We start from the raw sequence: 17,889 nt of genomic DNA on the forward strand, positions 1-17,889 counted from the left end.
TCAATATAGTAATATATCTCAGACTATGGTACTTACAAAACATGTTCTAACCTGAATATAAAACAACCCCCTCTATCAAGAACGTTTATCATTAAAACATTTTTTTTTCAGGACTTCTTTTTTTTAACTGGAGAAGAAATACGGTTGTATTTTCCGGGTCAATACAGTAATATATCTCAAACTTTGGTACTTACAAAAAAATTCTGACCCGAATATAAGACAACTCTCAATACAAAATGGCACCTCTTTTTGAAAGAGTTGTTTTGGAAAAATATATGTTTGAATACAGTTTTTCTAGATGTCTTATATTTGAGGGGTAACAGTAGTCTTATACTCTTAGTTGAAAGTTTTTTGCTCCAGTTTAAGAACACTATTCATACTAAAGTAATATTGTATCCTCTCTTTTATACCAATCCTACTATTGTATTTGCATGCAGAACACAGTTCACAGTATTATTTGGAACACATTCGTATTGCATGCGATTGAAACACTACCAAAGGACTAAAATATATTTCTGTGGAAAAGGTAGAAGAAACTACAATTTACCGACCTCACCACTCGGTAGATTAACTACATAATTCGACGGGATATCATGAAAAAGAAATTAAACAATCATATACTGTAACTACTGTCAGCTCACTACCATGTTGTGGTCATGTTGTGCTTTTTTTTCGACAGCCTGTGCGAGAGATTGGATTTACATTCAGCAAAAACAACAAAGTTAATTGTTCGTAACGAGATTATGCGCCTGCTGGCCAAAACACAGCCGGGAATCTGCATATCTGGCAACCCGTGCAAGAGAGGCGACTGAGGCAAATCGGCCTAACTTATTTTCATCTCTCACATGACAATGTTGCGTGAAAAGTCCCACCCATTACCAATTGTGCATCCATTTTGGAAATGTCGTAGTGTAAACAAGAGAATGGGGGAATGTGTTTCTTGCATAACATGAAATGTTCCCATCTTTTTACAAGCTGACATTTTTTTGTTTATAATTATAAAAGGCCACTACAAAATGTGCAGTTTAAAGGCCTACTGAAACCCACTACTACCGACCACGCAGTCTGATAGTTTATACATCAATGATGAAATCTTAACATTGCAACACATGCCATTACGGCCGGGTTAGCTTACTAAAGAGCAATTTTAAATTTTGGGCGAAATATCCTGCTGAAAACGTCTCGGTATGATGACACCTGCGCGTGACGTCACGGATTGTAGAGGACATTTTGGGACAGCATGGTGGCCAGCTATTAAGTCGTCTGTTTTCATCGCAAAATTCCACAGTATTCTGGACATCTGTGTTGGTGAATCTTTTGCAATTTGTTCAATGAACAATGGAGACAGCAAAGAAGAAAGCTGTAGGTGGGAGGCGGTGTATTGCGGGCGGCTGCAGCAACACAAACACAGCCGGTGTTTCATTGTTTACAATCCCGGAAGATGACAGTCAAGCTTTACCATTGGCCTGTGGAGAACTGGGACAACAGAGACTCTTACCAGGAGGACTTTGAGTTGGATGCGCAGACGCGGTACCGTGAGTACGCATGCAGCTGCGGCTTCCAAACATTTGATCGCTTACCCGTACGTGTGTGCCGCTATGTGCATGACACGTACGTAACTTTGGGGACTTTGGGGAAATGTATGTGCTGTATGAACTTTGGGGAGGTGAACGGTACTTTGGGCTGTGGGATTGAGTGTGTTGTGCAGGTGTTTGAGTTGTATTGGCGGGTTATATGGATGGGAGGGGGGAGGTGTTTGTTATGCGGGATTAATTTGTGGCATACTAAATGTAAGCCTGGTTGTGTTGTGGCTAATAGAGTATATATATATATGTCTTGTGTTTATTTACTGTTTTAGTCATTCCCAGCTGAATATCAGGTCCCACTCGCCTCTCACAGCATCTTCCCTATCTGAATCGCTCCCACTGCCCTCTAGGGCTTCACTCTCACTTTCCTCATCCACAAATCTTTCATCCTCGTTCAAATTAATGGGGAAATCGTCGCTTTCTCGGTCCGAATCGCTCTCGCTGTTGGTGGCCATGATTGTAAACAATGTGCAGATGTACAGGCAAGGCTTTTTTATCAGCGACCAAAAGTTGCGAACTTTATCGTCGATGTTCTCTACTAAATCCTTTCAGCAAAAATATGGCAATATCGCAAAATGATCAAGTATGACACATAGAATGGACCTGCTATCCCCGTTTAAATAAGAAAATCGGATTTCAGTAGGCCTTAAATTCATTATGCATGGCCTGGTTTTCAGCATCCAGGAATTGTGTACAGAACTTTGCAACATGGGGCCGTGCATTATTAACATGCTGTAACATGAGGTGATGGTCGTAGATGAGTAGCACAAAAATAAGCCTCAGAACTGTCTTGGAGACGACCTATGGCAGAAATTAACATTTAAACTCTAGTGGGTTTTCTGTCAGCATTGTACACACCCCTTTAAAATATCTGTGGCATTTTGCTGTTTGATAAAACTGCATATTCTAATGTGTAATGTGGCCTTTTAGAGTGGCCAGCCTAAGGCACACTTGTGCAATTTAGACTGATTTGTAAACAGTATTTGCTGTGTTTATATTTTTGTTCTGCATAAAAACATACCAGGCTTTAACCCCCAAAATCAAAAAACTGGGTCAATATTGTCTTTTCTTTGCATGGGCCACTTTTGATAAAAAAAAAAATTAAAAAAAAGTTTACAAGTCGGTCTGAGTCCCTGTGAGAGATTAAATGAGCACAGCTTTAATCCATTGTGGTAAAAAAAAAAAAAGTTTTGAGATTGGCTGCCCCACTTTAATATCCTAAGTAGCTTTTTTTCTGATCAGCGCCTCCACAAACTTCTCCAGTCCTGGACACAAATAGGAAGGAATGAGTCAATGAACATCTCACTGTATATGCGCTCATGTTTAACAACCTAAGGAGCAATTAAATGCTTTTAGATAGGGCTGGGAATGTTAAAACTGTAACCAATCATACAGCAAAGCCACTAAAGTACCAATTTTACACCATTTAAAAACCAAACTTATCAGAATGTAATGTTTATACGATTATTAACCTTATCATCATCAAACAATATATTTGGTATTCAACTTCCGGTTTTATTTTGTAACTGTTGTCTCAGAATGTCTTTACGTCTCGTTAGCTCGCTGTTAGGCTACCTTTTTTTTGTCATTTCCGTATTCACTTTAAGCAACTTTTATTTAATTTGGATTATACTCAAAACTAACTATCATGATTAACATTAATTAATATTTATAATTTTTGACTTTCGGATGTTTTTTGTTTTTTTATAATTAATATCGACTTTATATTTCAATTTCCTGTTTTATTTTTTGATAGTTACTCACTTCCTGTTATGTAAATCCACACCTGCATATAATTATGCTTTTTTTGGGTCATTTTCGTATTCACTTTAAGCAACTTTAGTTTAATTTGGATTATAATCATAACTAACTATCGTAATGAAGATGCATTAGTATTGTAACCGAGGGTTTATATATGTCGCCTATACAGTATAAAACTACAAAATAATAAACACGGAGTCTCCAGTTTACACGAGGACCCTTTATTTACCTTCTTTCCAAAACCTCCGCTCCACTCCAACAACGTGACATCACTTCCACTCCTAGCGCCTTCAAAATAAGAGCTCAAGGCATATACTGTATTACAGCGTATAACAGGAACTTAACATCACCAAGAGGAAAGCCCATAAAAATAGGTTACATACCTCCCCTCCTACAAAAAGAAACGTCCTCGTTTCAACACCATAACAGAATAAGTGCAAAAATAACACAGGCAGTAAAAAAAAACACAGGAGTTAACACACACACAAAAAAAATATATATATATGCATGTTCCCCTCACACCACTGCACAGTCACGCATGCCACACCATTCCCACGTACACCAGAAAATTCTGATACACCATAGCATCCAGACATACTATACACATATGAAACATGTGCCATCACAGTAAGAACATGTTAAGTGACCTTGACAACCTTTAACCGAAAGCCCAACTTTTGTTTAATTTTCCTTCTATTTCTAAACCGCTAACCAAAAGTGACAAAGTCCTCGAAACGAACTGGTAGTCTCACATTCCTCCCAGAACGAGAAACAGTCTGTAGTGGCTCTCTGGTGCCTGTAATCTGAACAGTCCCTGTGTCACCAGAGATCAGCGGCTCGTCAGCCCTAGCACCCCCTTCTGGCGACCCCTCGTCCAGCAATGAGGGAGCCTGACTAAGAGAAGCAGGCAGGCCATTTGAAAAACCAGCAGCCAACGGTAGTGTGTATGGTTTCAGTCTATCATAATGGACGACCTGCCCCCGTCCATCAAACTCCAAAGGGTTGTCAATATGATAGGTGAGTCCAGGTTCCCCTTGAGAGTCCAACACAGACAGGACCCTGTAGGGCCCCTTCCAGTGGGGAGCAAGTTTCATCCTGTCCTCTGTCGGATTACGTAGCCAAACCAGTTCCCCTACTGCATACGGCCGGTGACGCACAGCTCCATCATAGTACAGCTTTTGCTTCTCGTAAGCGTTGGCGCCACCTTGCCTGGCATCAGCGAAAGCAGTCTCCAGCCTCTCTGCTAACGAGGCCACAAAGTCTGCATGAGAAACAGGCAAGTCTGAGCGCACCAGGTGAGACGGCACCAACACATCCACTGGAACAGGAGCCTCCCGTCCGTGAAGTAGATAGTACGGACTGTAGTTGGTGCAGGCATGCACCGATGTGTTATAGGCGAAAGCCACCTGTTTCAGATAATCATCCCACTCACCACCGCAGGCGAGCAACGATTTGGCAAGCTGGTCGATCAGCGTGCGGTTAAAGCGTTCAACCATTCCGTCCGATTTGGGATTATAAGGTGTAGTGCGTGTCTTTTTAATTCCCAGGAGCTGACACAGTCTTTGAACAATCTCAGCTTCAAACTGCCGCCCCTGATCACTATGAATCACTTCAGGAACACCATGCACCATCACATAGTCATCGAACAAACACTGTGCTACCGACTGTGCTGTTTGGTTAGAGAGAGCATACAGATTCACAAACTTGGTAAAATAGTCTTCCACTACTAACACGTATCTATTTCCTTTAGAAGTCACTGGCAGTTCAAGAATGTCCGTTGCCACTCTCTGGAGTGGCCGAGTTGCATGGACGCTCCCCATCGGTGCCCGATGCTTAGGCACCGGGGCCTTGCGGGTTTGACATGGGATGCACTGTTCACACCACCGCTGAATATCTTTGAACATGAACGGCCAATAGCAAGTTTCCCTTGCACGTTCCCACACTCGTTCCACAGAAAAATGTGCCGATGTAGAGCCCCCATGTAGATGCTGCAGCACATCAGAGATAAGTGAGGAGGGCATGACAACCTGACACAGAGCATCTCCGGTGAGGGGAGAGTTCACCGTCCTGCAAAGTAGTCCATTAACAACAGCGAGGCGGGGATATTCAGTCCATAATTTTCGAAGCCACCGGGAACTACCTCTCATCTGCCCCTTAGATGGCCGAGAGCCACTTCTCTCCATCCAGTCCAACACCCGATTAATATCTGGGTCGGCCCGTTGTAGCCCCCTCATTTCTGTTCCGTCATGTGAAAGTGCATGTTTGAACGACAAGTCCTGCGCCCCACTGTTTTTCTCCACCTGCTGCGCCCCTGTATGGAGGTCAGCGGTTGGGGGGTTTCCCATGTGTGTTTGTAGCGGTTGAGTGACTGGTTGGGGAACGCTGGGCTCTATATCTGAGCCTATGACATTCCCTTGTGTGGTTGTCTCACCTGTGTTTACCACACTAGGCACAGGGTCTTGAGGACGCCGTGAGAGTGCATCAGCATTAGTATGCCGTTTGCCGTCCTTGTGCTGCATCCTCCAGTTATAAGGGTCCAGTTCCAGTATCCATCTTGCTCTGCGTCCCGTGGGATCCTTGTCAATGGACATGCCACGCAGGCCCAGCAGAGGCTTGTGATCAGTTATGATGGTAAAGGCAGCTGATCCTATGTAATGTCTGAATTGCCGTGTAGCCCACACTACGGCCCACAGCTCTCTGTCAAATGTAGACCAGCGCTTTTCTGGGGAACTGAGTGCTTGGCTAGCGTATGACACCACACGCTCCAATCCGTCCTTGTCCTGAGCCAACACCGCCCCCACTGCTTCCAAAGAGGCATCTGTGTACACTTTAAAAGGGATGTTAAAGTCAGGCATGGTGACAACTGGAGCAGATGAAAGCACCCCCTTCAGGTACTCGAAGGCTGTGTCACACTCACTTGTCCATTTAAAAGGTGTGTCTTTGCAGGTGAGGCGGTGCAGAGGGGCTGCACACTGGGCAAAGTTTTTAACAAAGCGTCTGTAGTAAGAACAAAGGCCCACAAAGGCTCTCACTTCGGTTGGGTTTTGTGGTGTGGGCCAGGTTCTGACTTTGTCCGTGTTCCGAGGGTCGGGCTGTAAGCCGTGGCGAGAAACAACATGTCCCAGGAACACTACATGATTTCGAGCCAGATGACATTTCTTATGATTCAGCCTGAGGCCAGCTGCATTGATCCTGGAGAAAACTTCACGCAAACTGGTGAGATGGGCCTCAAAGGTGGGGCTGTATATTAACACGCCGTCAAGGAACACCATACACACTTGCCAGGGGAGCCCTCTCAGCACCAGCTCCATCATGCGCTGAAATGTTGCAGGTGAGTTAGTAAGGCCCATCGGCATAGACCGCCACTGGTAGAGGCCCCAGCCCGTGGTTTAGGCAGTTTTCTCCCTGTCTCCCTCAGCGACCTCGACCTGCCAATATCCGTTAGTGAAGTCCAACGTGCTGAACCACAGGGAGCCTGCCAGCGCATCCAGGGTCTCATCCACCCTGGGGAGCGGATGAGAATCTTTCACGGTTATACTGTTCAGACGACGATAGTCAATGCAGAATCTCCACTCACCATTCTTCTTCTTTACAAGGACCACAGGCGAGGCCCATGGGCTGCAGCTTTCCTCAATCACCCCGTCCGCCAACAGGGCAGTCACCTGCCTGTCTATTTCCTCTCTCTTTTCTGGTGAAGTCCGGTAGGCGCGTTGCCGCAAAGGAGGATGATCACCGGTCTTGATGTGATGTTGGATAAGGGTGCATCTGCCAGTCCCCTCTTTTGACAGGTTGAATATCTCCTGATGCTCAGCCAGCAGTGCAGCCAGTTGTGCTTTCTGTTGCTGACTAGCAGAAGACTCCTCCAGTGACACCACAGGCACCTCACTGCATGAAATGGCAGAGACAGTCTCGGTTGGACCCTGAGGAAGTGTCACAATCTTGGCCTCATCCACTGAGAAAAACTCCCCGAGCTGCACGCCTTCTCTCAGTATAATGTCCTGATCTGTAGGGTTCAACACACGGGCGGTGGTAACCCCGTCCTTTACAGATGTCACCGTGTGAGCTATGACACATTCACTTTTGCCTTTAAGGTTGGGTGATAAGTAACCCACAAAGTCAGGAAGCTGATCAACGGGCCCAGGTGGGGACACAATCACAGGCACCAGCATCTCGCTGAGGGGGGGCAGTGTCACGACAGTGGCGATGGAAACATTGCAATACTCCGGGATCAAGTCTTTTCCACTCAGGAGTGAAAGTACAGTGTCCCATAGATGTAGTTGGCCACGGGCATAATCCAGGAGGGCGTGATTTGCGACAAGAAAGTCCAAGCCCAGTAGCGCTGTTTGTGTGGACCCCCTAATAACATGGAAAACCTGCTGCCGGGAGGTCTTCTCCAGACGCAGAGTCACTGTTATAGTGCCCAGTGTGTCGAGCAACTGTCCATTCACCGCCCGTGCAGCAATAAAATCCGCCGTTAAGGGTCGCTTATGCAGGGCTGGAACAGACATGCGGAAGTTGTCACTGATAAACGACTCGGTTGCTCCTGAATCGATCAATATGTTAATTTCAGTCCCTTCAATGCTTCCCCTCACATATGAGGTTCGCTGTTCTGTCCTGTCCGGTGTCATTGCGTTGCTCATGGAGGGGATAAACATCCCTCCCTCCATAGGGCCCATAGGTTCTGTAGCTGATGTTTGGGCTGCAACATCAGCTACATCTCTTTTCCCGACTGGTTTGTAGCGTCTTCCCTCCTGGGGGAGAGAAAATGCACACCTCGCCGTCTCTGTGTTTCCTCATTAGAGGGGCTCCTAGCAGGTCTTGGACCCCGCCAACTTGGAGAGTTGGCTCGGTTGTTGTAGGGGCCCCAATAGTCCTGTTTCTCCCTCGGCCCTCCTTCTGCGCGCCGCTCGCGCCAGCCACGGTCAGGTGAACGCCCTCTCTGTTCATAGCCACGGTCAGGTGAACGCCCTCTCTGTTGACCCCATGGGCGAGACGGACAGCCTTGCTCCCCACAAGTACACTGACATTGACTTCCACGTACTGGATGAGGTGCTCGCCGTTCATCTTTCCAGTAGCTGGATCGCAGTCGGGTGTTTTCCTCTGCCATTTGTTTCATTTCCATCCTCATTTCCCTTATATCTGCAGTAAGTCTGTCCATAGTCCTATAAAAACCACCGCCATCATCAGATATGGAGTGCACCATGGCTGCAGTACCGTTTTCAGTGGGAGGTGGGCGTACCTGTGTGCTGACATAGTCCATCCTTAGGGCCTCTCTGGCCATCTCACACCGGCCAGCGATGGTCAGGGCCTCCTCCAAATCAGTCGCTCCCTGCTCATGACATTTAGCTCTCAGAGCCGGGTCGAGTCCAGCCAGAAATCTGCGGAATTTCTCCTCTTTCTGAGCTATATCACCATAGCCTGGGAACGCCTCTTGGACTAGCTTGCTTATGTCTGCTGCATATACTTCCAGACTCTCTCTGGGAGCACGTAGGCGGGCAGAGATGTTTGCTCTGAAACAGTCTAGAAAACGTTTTTGTCCAAAAGCCTCCTGCAATTTCTCTTTCACCTGATCATAGTCCACCTGAACGGCAGCTGGCAAGCTATCCCATAGAAGAAAAGCAGCCTTTGTCAGCCGTGTGGGTAAAATCCTCACCAGTTCATAGTCCAAGCTACTGCCCGTGCTTCCAACCAGCGCCTTCACTGCTACTTCATATTGTCTGGCCCAGCAGGGGAAACTTTGTTTTTCCTCACCGGAAAATGGCTGCGGCAGTTCAATCTTTACATTGCTGGCGAACGATCTTTCTCCACGTTGCTCTCTGTAGCTATAGTCCAGCGGGTCCTCGCCTTTATTCCACATAGCAGCAGTAAGATGAAAGAAGTCTTCGTGCTTTCTGACAAGACGACGCTCCGCCGTTGCTAGCTGCGGCTAACTGAGATGAAGCTAACCGACTCTCCTAACTTTACCGTAATTAGACGTCTTTCTTTTGCGGGACCAAAATCCCACCGCTGCCACCAATGTAACCGAGGGTTTATATATGTCGCCTATACGGTATAAAACTACAAAATAATAAACACGGAGTCTCCAGTTTACACGAGGACCCTTTATTTACCTTCTTTCCAAAACCTCCGCTCCACTCCAACAACGTGACATCACTTCCGCTCCTAGCGCCTTCAAAATAAGAGCTCAAGGCATATACTGTATTACAGCGTATAACAGGAACTTAACATCACCAAGAGGAAAGCCCATAAAAATAGGTTACAGTATGTATTATTTTTGTGTTTTGGATGGTTTTTTTTGTCATTAATATCGAATTTATATTTCAATTTCCTGTTTTATTCTGTGATTGTTACTCACTTCCTGTTATGTAAACCACACCTGCATATAATTATGCTTTTTTTTGTCATTTTCGTATTCACTTTAAGCAACTTTAGTTTAATTTGGATTATAATTATAACTAACTACCGTAATTAAGATGAATTAGTATGTATTATTTTTGTGTTTTGGATGTTTGTTTTTTTGTCATTAATATCGAATTATATTTCAATTTCCTGTTTTATTATGTGATTGTTCCTCACTTCCTGTTATGTAAATCCAACCTGCATATAATTATGCTTTTTTTTGGTCATTTTCGTATTCACTTTAAGCAACTTTAGTTTCATTTTGATTATAATAATAATTAACTACTGTAATTAAGATGAATTAAGATGTATTATTTTTGTGTTTTGGATGTTTGTTTTTTTAACATTAATATCGAATTATATTTCAATTTCCTGTTTTATTATGTGATTGTTACTCACTTCCTGTTATGTAAATCCACACCTGCATTTAATTAAACTAAAGTTGTGTTGTGTTTCCCCTCATTAAGTTTTCACCGCATTTGGTTTTAAAATACTGTTTATTCCTTTAATCTTCATTTATATTGTCTTGTTTGTATTTTTTTTTTTTATTGTTCCTTTATTTGAATTATGTTCGATGGTAGAAAATGGATGAACGGATGTGCTGGCAACTACTTTTGTAGGTACCCTTTACACACCTCAAGTATCGTAATTTAAATCCCACGTTACGTCAATTTGGATAAAAGTACTTGTATAAAAATGCCAACATTCTTACAAAGCCACTTTTTTTGTCCTGTTTGTTCCGTTAGTACATTGTCGTTGTGGCGAAAGTGCGACTCCAAACTGCTTGTCACAGTGCTGCCGTAGTAAGGACTTGTCAGCAAGGATTTCCATTCCAGATAGTAAGAAAATAAATAAAAGGTGAGTTGTTATTGTGTTGTTGTTTTTATGTGGGAGGATGCATCAATGTTTATCTCTGCAGGCAGGAGACACATACTGTGGTGAAGTGTGTGTGTGTGTGTGTGTGTGTGTGTGTGTGTGTGTGTGTGTGTGTGTGTGTGTGTGTGTGTGTGTGTGTGTGTATCTACACGTCAACAGTGTGTTAGCAGTGTTAAGTCTTGCCTCTGGCTGTGGGTGTGTTTGTCTGCAAGATTACAGTAGCCAGTGCCAACTTCCAAGTGACTGGTGGTGTGGCACTAGGTCAGCATGTTTACACAAGGGAATGTGGCGTTGTGACACACACAATAGAAGTCATCCACCTGCTTCTTTACGCACACAAACGTGCACACGCACAGGCCCTCTGTCCACTGGTCTTATCTGTGGTCCAAGGCGAGGCTTTTAATCAGGGTCAGCTCTCTGCATCAGACTGATTCCACCTTCCCTTCTCCTGCCTGTCTGTCTCTGCTTTCAGCTACGCTATTATGCCCCGGAAAAGTCGGAAAAAAGTGGACCGCCGGAGGCACGGAATAGCTTTACGCGCACATATATTATTTATAAACTTAGCAAACAAATTGTTGGCAACCTAGTGAGCTCTTGCCACAGTAAGGAAAACGAATGAACCTCGGTGATACAACACAGTCCCTTTGCTTGAGAAAAAAAAATCTATTTTCCCCCTAAACTGAAATGATCTTACATGTTTTTTATAAAAGCAAAATATCGGATTGACGCAAATGTACAGTACGGCTGATTTTTTTTTAACCTGACTCTCGTCATATCCTTGTAGTTCACTGAGCTCCACACAAGGATATAGAATAGAATGTATCTTTATTGTCATTGTGCATTGTCAGCACAGTGGGAGAAGGGTTAGTGTGTCTGCCTCACAATACGAAGGTCCTGAGTTGTCGTGAGTTCAATCCCGGCCTCGGGATTTTTTTGTGTGGAGTTTGCATGTTCTCCCCGTGACTGCGTGGGTTCCCTCCGGGTACTGCGGCTTCCTCCCACCTCCAAAGACATGCACCTGGGGATAGGTTGATTGGCAACACTAAATTGGCCCAAGTGTGTGAATGTGAGTGTGAATGTTGTCTGTCTATCTGTGTTGGCCCTGTGATGAGGTGGCGACTTGTCCAGAGTGTACTCCACCTTCTGCCCGATTGTAGCTGAGATAGGCTCCAGCGCCCCCCGCGACCCCGAAGGGAATAAGTGGTAGAAAATGGATGGATGGATGGATGGATGTACATTGTACAATGAAATTGTAAGCAAAACTAATTTAGTGCAAATTCATAATAACACATAAGAACATAGATAAATAGATACAAATACATAAAAATACCAAGCACACAGCTCACATGCACAGTCATTCTTGTCTTGTGTTCAGCGACACTATTGCTCTTGGGTAAAAAGTGTTCTTAAATCTGTTTGTCTGGCATTTTATTGTCCTGTATCTCCTGCCCGAGGGCAGCAGTTCAAAAAGTTTATGTCCGGGGTGAGATGGGTCCTTTATGATGTTTTGGGCCTTTTTGAGGCACCTGGCACTGTACAGTTCATCTAGGGAGAGAAGCCAGTGATCTTCATGGCAGTTTTTATGACCCGCTGACTCTCTGTCGCCGTGCAGCTGGCATACCATGCACACATGCAGTATGTCAACACACTCTCTATTGAGTAGCGATAGGACACAAGCAGTTTTTGTGACAGGTGGTTCTCTTTGAGGAGTCTCAGTAAGTAAGAGTCTCTGCTGTGCCTTTTTGATGGTCACTGAGGTGTTCGCACTCTACGACAGGTCTTCCTCGATCTGGATGCCCAGGAACCTGAATTTAGAGACCCTTTCCACATAGCATGCTTGATGTACAGTGGTTGGATGTTTATCGTTTTTTTCTTCCGGAAATCCATGATCTGGGAGTTCTCAATAGGAGATGTATTTCAGAAGGCGGGGCCTTGTAAAAAAAAAAAAAAACATTGTATGTGATTGTATAAACCACTTGTCCGTTATCTTGAATGACGTGCTACTTCAACCACTCACATCGAAATCAACCCGTGACGCTGATGAGAGCGACGCTGGGAAATCCTATACAGAACAGCCGACATATTGGATAACGACAGAGCGAAAAGTTAGAGAACTTTTACTGAGACAACGCAGCAATGTCAGTAGACTGATTGATTGATTGAAACCTGTATGTACCTTTCAGCATTAATGGCGCCTTCACAGATGTGTAAGTTACCCATGTCTTGGGCACTAATACACCCCCCCATACCATCACAGATGCTGGCTTTTCAACTTTGCGCCTATAACAATCCGGATGGTTCTTTTCCTCTTTGGTCCGGAGGATACGACGTTCACAGTTTCCAAAAACAATTTGAAATGTGGACTCGTCAGACCACAGAACACTTTTCCACTTTTTATCAGTCCATCTTAGATGAGCTCAGGACTAGCGAAGCCAACGGCGTTTCTGGGTGTTGTTGATCAACGGTTTTCGCCTTGCATAGGAGAGTTTTAACTTGTACTTACAGATGTAGCGACCAACTGTAGTTACTAACAGTGGATTTCTGAAGTGTTCTTGAGCCCCTGTGGTGATATCCTTTACACACTGATGTACGTTTGTTGATGCAGTAGGATCGAAAGTCACGGGCTTAGCTGCTTACGTGCAGTGATTTCTCCAGATTCTCTGAACCCTTTGATGATATTACGGACCGTGGATGGTGATATCCCTAAATTCCTTGCAATAGCTGGTTGAGAAAGGTTTTTCTTAAACTGTTCAACAATTTGCTCACGCATTTGTTGACAAAGTGGTGACCCTCGCCCCATCCTTGTTTGTGAATGACTGAGCATTTCATGGAATCTACTTTTATACCCAATCATGGTACCCACCTGTTCCCAATTTGCCTGTTCACCTGTGGGATGTTCCAAATAAGTGTTTGATGAGCATTCCTCAACTTTATCAGTATTTTTATTACCACCTTTCCCATCTTCTTTGTCACGTGTTGCTGGCATCAAATTCTAAAGTTAATGATTATTTGCAAAAAAAACATGTTTATCAGTTTGAACATTAAATATGTTGTCTTTGTAGCATATTCAACTGAATATGGGTTGAAAATGATTTGCAAATCATTGTATTCCGTTTATATTTACATCTAACACAATTTCCCAACTCATATGGAAACGGGGTTTGTACATATACCAATATGGATATAATATAATTGAGTGACCATGAGCTTAGCTCTATCTTGCCTGGGTATCTTTCGTCTTCTGAAGTCTTCCCTGGTGTGTTATGTCCCTTATTCCACAGTGAGTTCTTTTGCACCTGTGTCCCACAGTTGAGATAGTCCAAACAACTAGTCATGTTTTTGAACACTCTTAGGCTAGAAGACCGTTTAATTTCTCCGCTCACATTGTCCCACAATTTCACCCCCGCTATAGATAATGTTTGAGCCTTCAATGTGGAATTTACAATGTTATGTTTGAATTTCAGGACACCCCTGAGTTCATGTGGCCCATCTCTGAGTGAAAACAGACTCTGTATATTTGCAGGTAGAGCCCTGTGTGAGGCCATAAATATAACTTGAAGGCTACTGTATTGGATTATATCATGCAGTTTAAGAAAATTACTCATGAACAGATCATTGGTATATAATTCTAATAGCCTTTTTTGGAGCTTAAATAGCGGTTCAATAGTGTCCCTGTAGGTGTGCCCCCAAACTTCAGTGCAATCCTGTAAATGCGGCAATAAAAGAGCTAAGTAAATCGTTTTAAGTGAATTTTGATTTAGTATTTTTTGCATTTTCCACAAAATGGAGACACCCTTAGCCAATTTAGACTGTACTGCTTTCACATGTGGTTTCCAAGTCAGTAGAGCGTCTATCTTAACCCCCAAGACCTTGTGTTCATTTACTCTGTTTATAGACGTCCCGCTAACTTCTATGTGTATATTTTTTTCCAGTCCCCTTCTCCTGAAGAGGATATAGTTTGTTTTTGAGAGATTTAGTGATAGTTTATTTATTAAAAACCACAAAGCCATTCCTGTGGAATGTTTTTTCCTAAAACCGTATTGGCTATTACACAACAGTCTGTTTCTCAATTAATTTTTGTAATCTGGTCTGGAAAAGCCTCTCTAAGATTTTAGAGCATTGGGATAGTAATGAGATCGGACAGTAATTTGAAAACAAATGTTTATCACCGCTTTTGTACAGAGGAAGCACTTTCGCCTTCTTCATTCTTTATCAGGAAAAACACCATTTGAAAATGATAAATTACAGACGTATGTCAGTGCTGGCACTAGAGCCGTGGAAATGTTTTTAACAGTCTCATTGATAAACCATCTCCGTCAGTGGAGGCTTTTGGTGAGATTTCAACGTGAAGTTTGAGTTGCTCAACATCAGGACATAATTAAAAAAGTTCTTAATGTTGTTTTAATATTTTTTGCTTGCTGGGTTAGCGCTATTCCACCTATGAACCGCTCATAAAAACATCCAAAAATCTCCATCGTTTTATATACACGCTGTAATATATATATATATGTATATGTAATGTAGAAACAGGCACATTCATAATAACATGTAGTATTTACGTAGTTTGGTCGCTTTAAGCATAGAACGGCATATACACACATGTATATTCATTCCTTAATACATACATAGTGTATGTGGTACTTACCCACATACATAGGTACCTACGCTCCCACATACATACACGAATACAGTTGATTGATTGATTGATTGATTGAGATATTTATTAGTAGGTTGCACAGTGAAGTACATATTCCGTACAATTGACCACTAAATGGTAACACCCGAATAAGTTTTTCAACTTGTTTAAGTCGGGGTCCACTTAAATTGATTCATGATACAGATATATACGATCATATATACTATCATCATAATACAGTCATCACACAAGATAATCATCAGGGTGTATACTTTGAATTATTTACATTATTTACAATTCGGGTTGTAGAGAGGGGGTTAGGTTTGGTTGTTATCATCAGTCATCAACAATTGAGAACAGAGAAATGGATATTGAAACATTGTAGGTCTGACTTGGTAGGATATGTACAGCAAGTAGTGGACATAGAGAGAGAGAGAGAGAAATAAGAAGGCATAAGAAAAGTATCTACATTTGATTGTTTACATTTGCCTAAAAATACTGGGATATCAAGCTTAACTCCCATTAACTTCATTGTTAGGCACCTCATACTTTCTGTACATCAGGACTATTCAACTGGCAGCCCGCGGCCCACGTCCAGTTCGCCTAAGCTTTTCATTTGGCCCATGCACCGCACACAAATAGGCTTGATAAAACAATTCAAAATTGGGTTACTCATGCATGCAGTACTCCTGCCACCCCGCAGGGGGCAACAGTGAGGCATTTCTGTCACAATGAAGCAAATAAATTGAGAAAATCAGACTTAACAACATCTGGACAACAAAGTATGAATGTTCTGCCCCGTTTATGTGCTTGAGTCATTGTTTCCTGTCGGATCTTTTATGCACGGACACGGTGTTCAAGACAAGCAGCAACAACGGTCGAAATCCACACGTGTAATATTCATCACAAAACCTTGTCAGATCTATGTATATTTTGTTAGTTTTGTATTGAATTTGCTGACTTCGTGATATCTTTTGTATTCGTTATTGTCTTGGTTTTTGCCCTAATAACTCTGGCGATCAAAGCTTGTTTAATACAGGTAGCGCTAAATTTGACCTGTAGAGAGCGATAAAGCTACACCTTAGGTTTCATTTTGGTGAGCCACATTAATGTTTGATGTGAATGTTTAATTTCTATATGTGTAAATATCTGTAGTTTATTATGTCAACACTAAGCTTTCAATTGGATTTATGTGAAATACACAATGAATGTTATTTATTCAAAATACACAAAGGACATTATACTTTTTAATAATGTTTATTGTATGATTATATTTTCAGTTTAACAAATCTAAATTAAAGAAGTGTAAAGAAGTACAACTGAAGAAGGAAAATAATTCAAAATAAGAAACATCAATCCTCCAAAAAACTTCTGGAGCTTCTGTTTATTCATACTGTTAACTATCTATCGAGTCGCAGACGCTGGAAATAAGTAACGACGGTAGAATAATGAATTTATTGACAGTGCAGTGTGAAAGCTGATGTGTTTATTTTGCGATTAAGTAAACAGTCTCAAAGGAATATAACCTGGCAGGTATTTTCTGACGAAAATGCCCTCTGAGTCCTTGGGCTCCTGAAACTGCGCCTATCTTCAATATGTAGTTGAATAGCCCTGCTGTACAGTATATTACGCATTTGAATGCATAACAACTACCACTGTGTCTTGTCTTACATAGGGACTGTGAATGATAGGCATAATTCCAAAAAAGGGAAGATCTCCTTTAAATATATGGAGACTGCTCCTAGTTGTTTTAAGCGGAAATACAATAAGTAGTTGTATACACCCCCTCAAAATGATGGAATCACCAGACTTGGGGATGTTCATTAAGTTGTTTATTTTGTAGAAGAAAAACAGATAACAGACACCAAACTATAGTCTTTTAAAAAGGCAACATTTTGGCTTTAAGAAACACTATATAATACATCAAAGAAAATAGATTGTGGCAGTAATTAAGTTTCATTTTTGGATCAAGCTGACAGAAAACAATATGGAATCACTTTATTTGAGAAAATAATTATGAAATCCCCCTGTATACTTTCCTTTCCAAAAGTTAACATCTGCATCAGAATAAATATTTTTATTAGTCTGCACTGAGTTAAAAAAGGAGTGTTCATACCTTGGAGAGCTGTTGCACCAGGTGGATTGACATGAATCATGGGTCCAATATGAGAGATGGCAATTGAAATAAACCAGAGTATCTGCTGCAAAAAAACTACCACATTGACTCGAATATACAGCATTTTCCTCTGAGGGAAAAAAAGCCTGAAACAATGGTATTATATCTGGCATCTAAAATTATACACGTGAAACCTGTAACTCACACACAGCAGAGACCTGCAGAAAATCGGTCTCAAAGATTGGGCAAGAGATTAATTTCCAATAAAGAGGGTTCCTCTTATATTTAATGTCAATGCGGTTTATGTATACTAATTTTGCAACTCTACCATTGTTCTTACGTGTCCTTTGTGTGACCTACTGTATGTGTGAGTGTTACTGACTGGTCCTCATTCTAAGCAGTTAAATGTACATTACTCAAAAAAGCAGCACCTGGTATAGTAGTAGACTATAGGTTTTGCTCCTGTGTTGTTTTATGAGATAAGAACACAAGATTCGTTCTCTGCAGTGCAGTAA

The 17,889-nt window shown here is 42.4% G+C and overlaps 1 protein-coding gene across 6 annotated transcripts in view; it reads left to right on the forward strand.

The window, feature by feature from the left end:
• Positions 1–10,199: 10,199 nt before the first annotated feature.
• LOC133610462 (protocadherin-15-like) overlaps positions 10,200–17,889 on the forward strand; it is a 345,402-nt gene continuing 337,712 nt past the window's right edge. For all 6 annotated transcript variants that reach the window (XR_009815878.1, XR_009815880.1, XR_009815879.1 and 3 more), the window contains exons 1-2: positions 10,200–10,362; positions 10,493–10,604. The gene's annotated coding sequence lies outside the window, so the exon portion shown is untranslated. The remainder of the gene's footprint in view (positions 10,363–10,492; positions 10,605–17,889) is intronic.

Source organism: Nerophis lumbriciformis, linkage group LG11 (assembly GCF_033978685.3).
Source record: "Nerophis lumbriciformis linkage group LG11, RoL_Nlum_v2.1, whole genome shotgun sequence".
NCBI classification, from domain to species: domain Eukaryota; kingdom Metazoa; phylum Chordata; class Actinopteri; order Syngnathiformes; family Syngnathidae; genus Nerophis; species Nerophis lumbriciformis.